This window comes from Physeter macrocephalus, chromosome 7 (assembly GCF_002837175.3).
Source record: "Physeter macrocephalus isolate SW-GA chromosome 7, ASM283717v5, whole genome shotgun sequence".
NCBI classification, from domain to species: domain Eukaryota; kingdom Metazoa; phylum Chordata; class Mammalia; order Artiodactyla; family Physeteridae; genus Physeter; species Physeter macrocephalus.
In genome coordinates this window covers 83,327,850-83,334,989 of record NC_041220.1, presented here as the reverse complement: position 1 = coordinate 83,334,989, position 7,140 = coordinate 83,327,850, and positions in this window count along the sequence as shown.

Below are 7,140 nucleotides of genomic sequence, written 5' to 3'. Positions count from 1 at the left end.
AACTTACCCAGCAGGTGTGGGCCAAGTACAAAGGTAAAGTGAAGTCATTTAACTTGGTATTTGTCAAATAAGATGATATTCTGTTATTCCGCAAATTATTCAGGACCTGGATGAGGAAGAGGGATGTTAAGAGGTCCTAACACTAAAGAAAGAGAAATTAAAATGAGTTGTTTGTTTTTGTAGGTGGTCATGCTGATACATTTTTAGAGGAAAAATAAATGCGTAGATAGGGTTTTAATGAGGTTGGCTATTTGACACTGAAACTTGGACTTCTGTAGGACAGTGAGGCCTTTTCACCTTGGTAGAGTGTAAAGATCGGGTTGACTGGGTTTTTACAATTGAATTGAGTCATAGGATTAAACCTTAGGGTTCCTAGTATATTGACCTTGGCTTTATCCACAGCTGAGTGGTTGTTTTTATGGAGCAGTGGTTCCCTAGATTAGCAGCATTAGTATCACCTGGACATTCTCAAGTTTTGGTTTCAATTAGGGTCACCTGAGGGCACCCCATACAGACTTATTGAGGGTAGAACCCAGGTGTCAGTAGTGTCCTAAAACTCACGGGATGATTCCAAGGTGCAGACAAGATTGGGAACCTTTTAGCAAAGAGGAGGACCTCTGGCAATTTGCAAGCATTGGCAGCCTCAGCAAAATCAAAGATGCCTGTGTGTGGGGAGCAGCGTCAAGAAGCATAAATGAAGGCCAGAAGAACATGTCAATTACAAGCTGTTGGGTTCTAAGTGCAGTAGACTGGATGTTTCTGTCCTCCTCCAAGTCATATGTTGAAATCCTAATCTGCAGTGTAATGGTATTCGGAGGCCTGGCCATTGGGAGGTAATTAGTTTAGGAGGGTGGAGCCCTCTTGAATGGGATTAGTGCCCTTATAAAAAGGGCCCCAGGGAGCTCTCTTGCTTTCTTTCAACTGTGAGGGATTTATGGAGACGTTGACAATCTGCAACCTGGAACAGGACTCTCACCAGAACCTGACTGTGCTGATACTAATCTCAGACTTTGACCCTCCAGAATTGTAAGAAATACATTCTTGTTGTTTATAGCCAGTTTACAGTATTTTGTTGTAGTCCAATTGAGACAGTTAAATAGGGACTGCTGGGGCATATATTCAGTACAGGCAGCATAGCCAGAGGCACCTTAGCTTTAAAGTACAGGCTACTGCAGTTCAGTACTCAGGTACAGTGTTTCTTAAATAATAGTTGTGGCTTAGGCCACAATTACAAAGTAAAGATCTCCTCTCTCTCTAGATTTTGCTGTTTGATTTAAAACATCAAGACAGCTCCATTCAGCTTGTATTCCTACCTGTGTAGGATTACTAAGTTTAGTAAATAAACATACAATATGCCATTTACATTTGAATATTAGTTAAAGATAAAAACTATTTTAGTATAGGTAAATAAATATGTGTCCCATATATTGCATGGGACTTATACTAAAAAAGCATTTGTTTGTCTGAATTTCAAATTTAACCAGGCCTCCTGTTTTTTATCTAACAACCTTATATTAGTGTGATACAATAGGCATTTTAGGCCTATGTTTGTAAAATTACATCAGCTGTTCCAAATTATTTTCTGCGTTAAGGGCCAAGGGGAGATTGAAGGAAATTGTTTAATACATGTAGCTTGTTTATGAAATTAGGTCCTTGAAAATATTCAAAGAATTTCTCAGTGAGCTTAAGGCAGGCAAGTTTGTAGATACTGCTTGGTCCTGAAGAAAATATATTTACGAAATTTGTGGAATTCTAAAAGTGTTTTGCCTAGCACATGACTGAGGTGTAGATCCACACTAGGCCTCTAGTGACAAATATAGCATTAGAAATTTTAATTCAAGAATCTGAGTGATTTTCCAGCTGAAGTGAATATGGAATGGTAAGGATAACTTACAAAATGCAAAATCATGACATTCATACAAGTATAAAGTGAATGTATTTCAGTCATGTAAGTTAACTCATTAATGAGGAAAACATTAAGATGTTAAAACTAACTCAAAATACGAAGAACACACTCACACACATATATAAAGAACGCTGAAATAAATTTGCTAAAGATGCAAAGCTAGTTAATATCATATACATAGGGCAATAAAATTTAATATATGGGCTCATATTTTCTACAGGGCAAAAATCAATTTTATTTCTGTAAACAAAATTTATATGCATTTATATTTACATTATTATCAATTTTTCACCACTTAACTTCTACACCTAAGAGTTGTGAAATAGAATAATCAATAGAAAGACAATAAAAGTACAAAACCCTATACAATCAGATAATCCTCAGAGGTGCACTAATCAATACCCAACAGTGACTGAAAAGATACCCAGTAATATCTTTGGTCAAGTTCTAAGTCTTTGAAAAACTCTCCTGACAATGGTAAGGCAAAAAACTTTCCTGAGCAGGCATATTCCTCAGACCCTGGGACTTTGAAAATGCCCTTCTCACAGAGGTAAGGATGCTCTGTCACCAGATAGGGTCCTCATTCAACCCTCATTACCTCCAATTTTAGGCTGAAATGATTGTATCTCTCAGTGTTATAATTGTTCCTGTTTCTTCTCTGCCTTCTTGTACTATAATTTTTGGTTTTGCTTTATATTCCGCTATGTGGACTATGATATTTTCAAGCTCTTTACTCAGATTTGCAATAGATTTAACTGCCTTTATTTTTCAATATTTCAACCTTATCTCTATCTTGATTTTATTTTGTATAGTAGTGGGAACAATCTATGAAATATGAATAAATTTCTGCAATTCAACGATTAAGTTACATTTTTACTGTATTTTCTGCCATCAGTCAGTACTCTACTCTCCAAACCCTACATCTAAATTATATCTAATGTATTAGCATGGCTTTGGGGAAAGACATTTGTACGTGTTCAACATGCATCTCCATTGAGATATACTTTAAACCTCATTGAACATGACCATTCCTGCACACTGGAATTTCTGAGGCATGACCTTTCCCAAATGGTTTCCAACCAAACAGTCTATGACTTATTTATTGATGGTATCACTTTGTCAAAGCTTCAAGCTCTTTCTATGTTAGCCTGGTCTTAGTATTATATTTATATCAGATTTTTGACCACCTAAGTAGAGTTTGGTGTCCTAGCAAACTTTTGGGAGTTCTAAGGAATTCTATAAGGCTTCCTGTAACCCATCAACCTAGGCATACCAAATCTCAAAGTCTAGTCTCCTTTGCCATGGAAACAAAGAATTTTGGGAGCTTGTGCCTACCATGGACTTACAGTGGAAGTAGTGCATAGCTTCTCTCTGTTTTAGAACCCTGACCCATCAGAAGGGTCTATCTCCACCCCCATGCCACTGCACTGTGCTCAGCTAGTGACAGAAGTGGAATATATATCCACAGCAGCACCTCAGTCTTTGTTGATTTCCTTTTACACATTCCTTCTTATGCTAAGCAATGGTATCTTCCTCTGGTCTGGGCAAATGGGAAAAAATCTCCCTTTGTGATATATATTGGAGTCTTTCAAGAGCCTTCTTTTGTAAAAACAAAGTCCTGGATTTTGGAAAGCAAAAAACTTTGTCATAGGACTATATTCCTCAATGTCAATTTGAAAGTCAGAAACTGAAAATTGCTTTTTTTCCACCTCCGTATCTCTGCAATAACCATTGTAGTACATTCTAGATAGTAAGCCTTGGGTTTCCTAGCTACCTCTCCTAGGGAGAAGTACAGAGAATAAATTGCAACCGTGTGAAAATATGTATGGGGGAGGTAAATTAGGGAGGTAGCCTATTTTGTTTTCTGAACATGTAATCAAGAAAGTCTAAACCCTGTAGTGAATGCTGTGATGCACTCTCCCCCTCCGCCAGATTCCAAATTCAGGACCAAGGCATTCCTTCCCCTGGTTGCCTGGAGTGTTGCTAGCCAAAGCTTTCTCTCAGCTTAAAAAGCCACATCATCTAAGGTTAGACCAGCCCCCAGGAGCAGTCTGTATTTAAGGACAAGTAGGAGAACAAAGGCCCAGCCCTTTGCCTCAATAAAGCACTTCTGAAGGACCATTCCAACTCCAGAGCTTCCTCAGGGATCTGCTGAGGTCTTTGTTACAAATGCATTTGTACTTCATCCTTTCCCTCTGATAACACTGATTCCCTCATTTCTTTCGTGTTATTCTGAAGAGCACTCCCCAATAAACCTTCTGCATGTGCATCTCTATTTTTGGGAAATATGACTAAAAACTCCCTAAATTAAAAATTATATACTTGTATGTATAATCTCCTAGCTGACCAATAATTATTTGTCATAAAAGAATGGATCAAGAGACAATAGTCCACAGTTAAAAAAACTCCTCCTCTTCCTTGCTTCCACCCAACCTTCTTTTCTTTATTCCTTCTGCCTTAACTGTTCTTGGACACTCTAATGTATAAGTCTGATCTGCCTCGGAGAAGAGGAGTTTGAATGGGCCCAAGAGCCCCATTTTATTTGTTTCCTCTTTTACCTTCCAAGGACAACTTTACAGAACTCCAAGGAATCCCAAGCCTTTAGGAAACACCTTTACAATATCCCCTGATTCAGCTACTTTAGGAAACAGAGATCTTGCCATCCTCCCAGGGAAGTGGTTCAGATATTAAACTGTTATATCCACATATGCATGTTGTTTCAACACAGTTTTAAGCACGTTTTTATTTTAATAAATGTTTATTAACTTAGTGAATTTATAATGTTTTCCAATCACTTTAATTTTATTTAAGTACCTCTCTAATCCTATTAGTATTTATAAGATCAAAATAATTATAGAACATTGCTGTTAGAGCCAAAACATAATCCTGTACATTTGGTAAAATATGTAAATGTAAATATTTTAATCAAACCCCTTTGAGAAAAGGAAAAAATGAGTTGATGTTGGAATGAATTAGTATTATTTGTTGGCCATCTCTCTGGAATTAAGGGGGAAAAATCCCTAGCCACCCGAAAGACATATTTATGCAAAGATAAATGTATTATACCCTGTTCTTAACTTTTCATTGTTGTACAAAAAGGATTCTGGAGAGAATCTAGAATTCGAGAAGTCAGAAGTGTTGACTGACTTTCTGGGGGTAGTTTGATTATTATAATAAGAAATGTGTATAAACTGAGATGTTGATAATCACGTTATTAAGACACTCATATCTTGTCACAGTCTTGTGGCTTCCATATTTAAACTGTGGTAGACACAATTGTTGGCTACTTAACAGCCAGATACAAATCTTTCTTGCCAACAGAAACCCAATCTGTTCACCACCATTCAGCTGAAACTGTCCTTCAGGAGAGAAGAGGACAGTGCCCTCCTGCCTAGCCCCATGGAGGGAATCTTGATGGGTTTAGGCCATACCTGTTAACCTCATTCTCATGGCCAATAATTAGTTAAGGCATAGGCATGTGATAAAATACTGGCCAAAAAGAAATGAGTGATAATTTGTTCTGGGCGGATTACGGGATATTTCTCTTCAAGTGTGAGCGCACGCATGCACACACACACATGCACACACACACACGTGCATGTGCAAACACAACCCTAGAATCTACTCTCTGGACATCTTGAATAAAGACTTGATACTTAGAACTACTATGTCCATCTTGCAACAATAAAGGTAAAAGCCAGTGAAATTTTATAGAATTTGAAAGGTCTAATACCACTGAGCAACTAAAAACCCAACCCTGGCAATACTATCCCATGGAAAAAAGACTTAAATAATGAAAGCTATATTCATTTCTATAAACCTACCTTAGTTTGGTATTCTGTATCCAAAACCAAGAATATCCTAACATATATTTCACAAACATAGACATTGAGGGCAATTTGAATCACCTCTTTATATGATACCTGGATTTCTCCTCCTGACTTGAGAATTCTTAATATATCCAGCCAACTTTCTACTTTTATGAGATTATCCCATGTTCAGCAGACACTTGTGTACATATCATATGTATGTTACACCATTTAGTGCTGTTGCTCATACAGTTGTAAGCCTCTGTAGCATTTTGAACAAGGGAATACATTAGTGTCCTAAGGCTGCTGTAACAAATTACCATGAGCTAGGTGGCTTAAAATGACAGAAATATATTCCCTCACAACTCTGGAGGCTAGAAGTCTGATATCAAGTTGTCAGCAGAGCCATACTCCCTTTGAAGACTCTAGGAACATATCTTTCCTTGCATCCTCCTAGTTTTTGGTGGCTGCTTGCAATCCTTGGCGTTCCTTGGCTTGTAACTGTATTACTCCAATTTATGCCTTTGTCTTCACAAAGGCCATCTTTTCTCTGTGTGTCTCTGTGTCTATAAGTAGCCCTCTCATTATAAGGATACAGGTCAGTGGCTCTGTGGCCCACCTAATCCAGTATGACCTCCTCTTAACTGGATTGCATCTGCAAATACCTATTTCCAAATAAGATCACACTCACAAGTTCTGGGTGGACAAGAAGTTTGGAGGAACACTATTCAACCCAGAATAGGGAGTAATGTGACCTAATAATACCTGAGTTTCAAAAGATTGCACTTGCTGCAAAGTGTACCACCTTCCTGTTTCTCTAATATTCTGCATTTCTAACTTGATGTAGGGATGGAAATCTGATCACTAAATAAATTAGAGTTATATGTAATTAATAAGTCCTACGAGAAAGACAAAGCTCTTCCTCAGTACTCAAAAACAATAATATATCTATGCCTTTTTTAGTTTTTTTTTGTGGCTACTCTGTCTTTATTTTCAGATTTTACCTATTTTCTGGTTAGGTGACGTTATCCATATATTTTTCAGATAGATGAGCTATTGCTGATTATATGCAATTCATGTGTTCATTATACCAGTATTCATTCAAAAAATGCTTATTTACAGGTAGTATTATTGGCTCTGGGAATACACCAATAAATAAAAACAACAACAGAAGTAATAAAATAAAGTTCTTGCTTATATGGAGCTTAAATTCTAAAGGGAAAATGAGAAAGTTGGACATTAAGCAAATATCTAAAATATAGATAAATAAAATAGTAGTAGGCAATGCCAACAAAGAAAGATAAAGGAGGACAATAAAGAACTAGAGGGTCGGGCTTCCCTGGTGGCGCAGTGGTTGCGCGTCCGCCTGCCGATGCAGGGGAGCCGGGTTCGCGCCTCGGTCTGGGAGGATCCCACGTGCCGCGG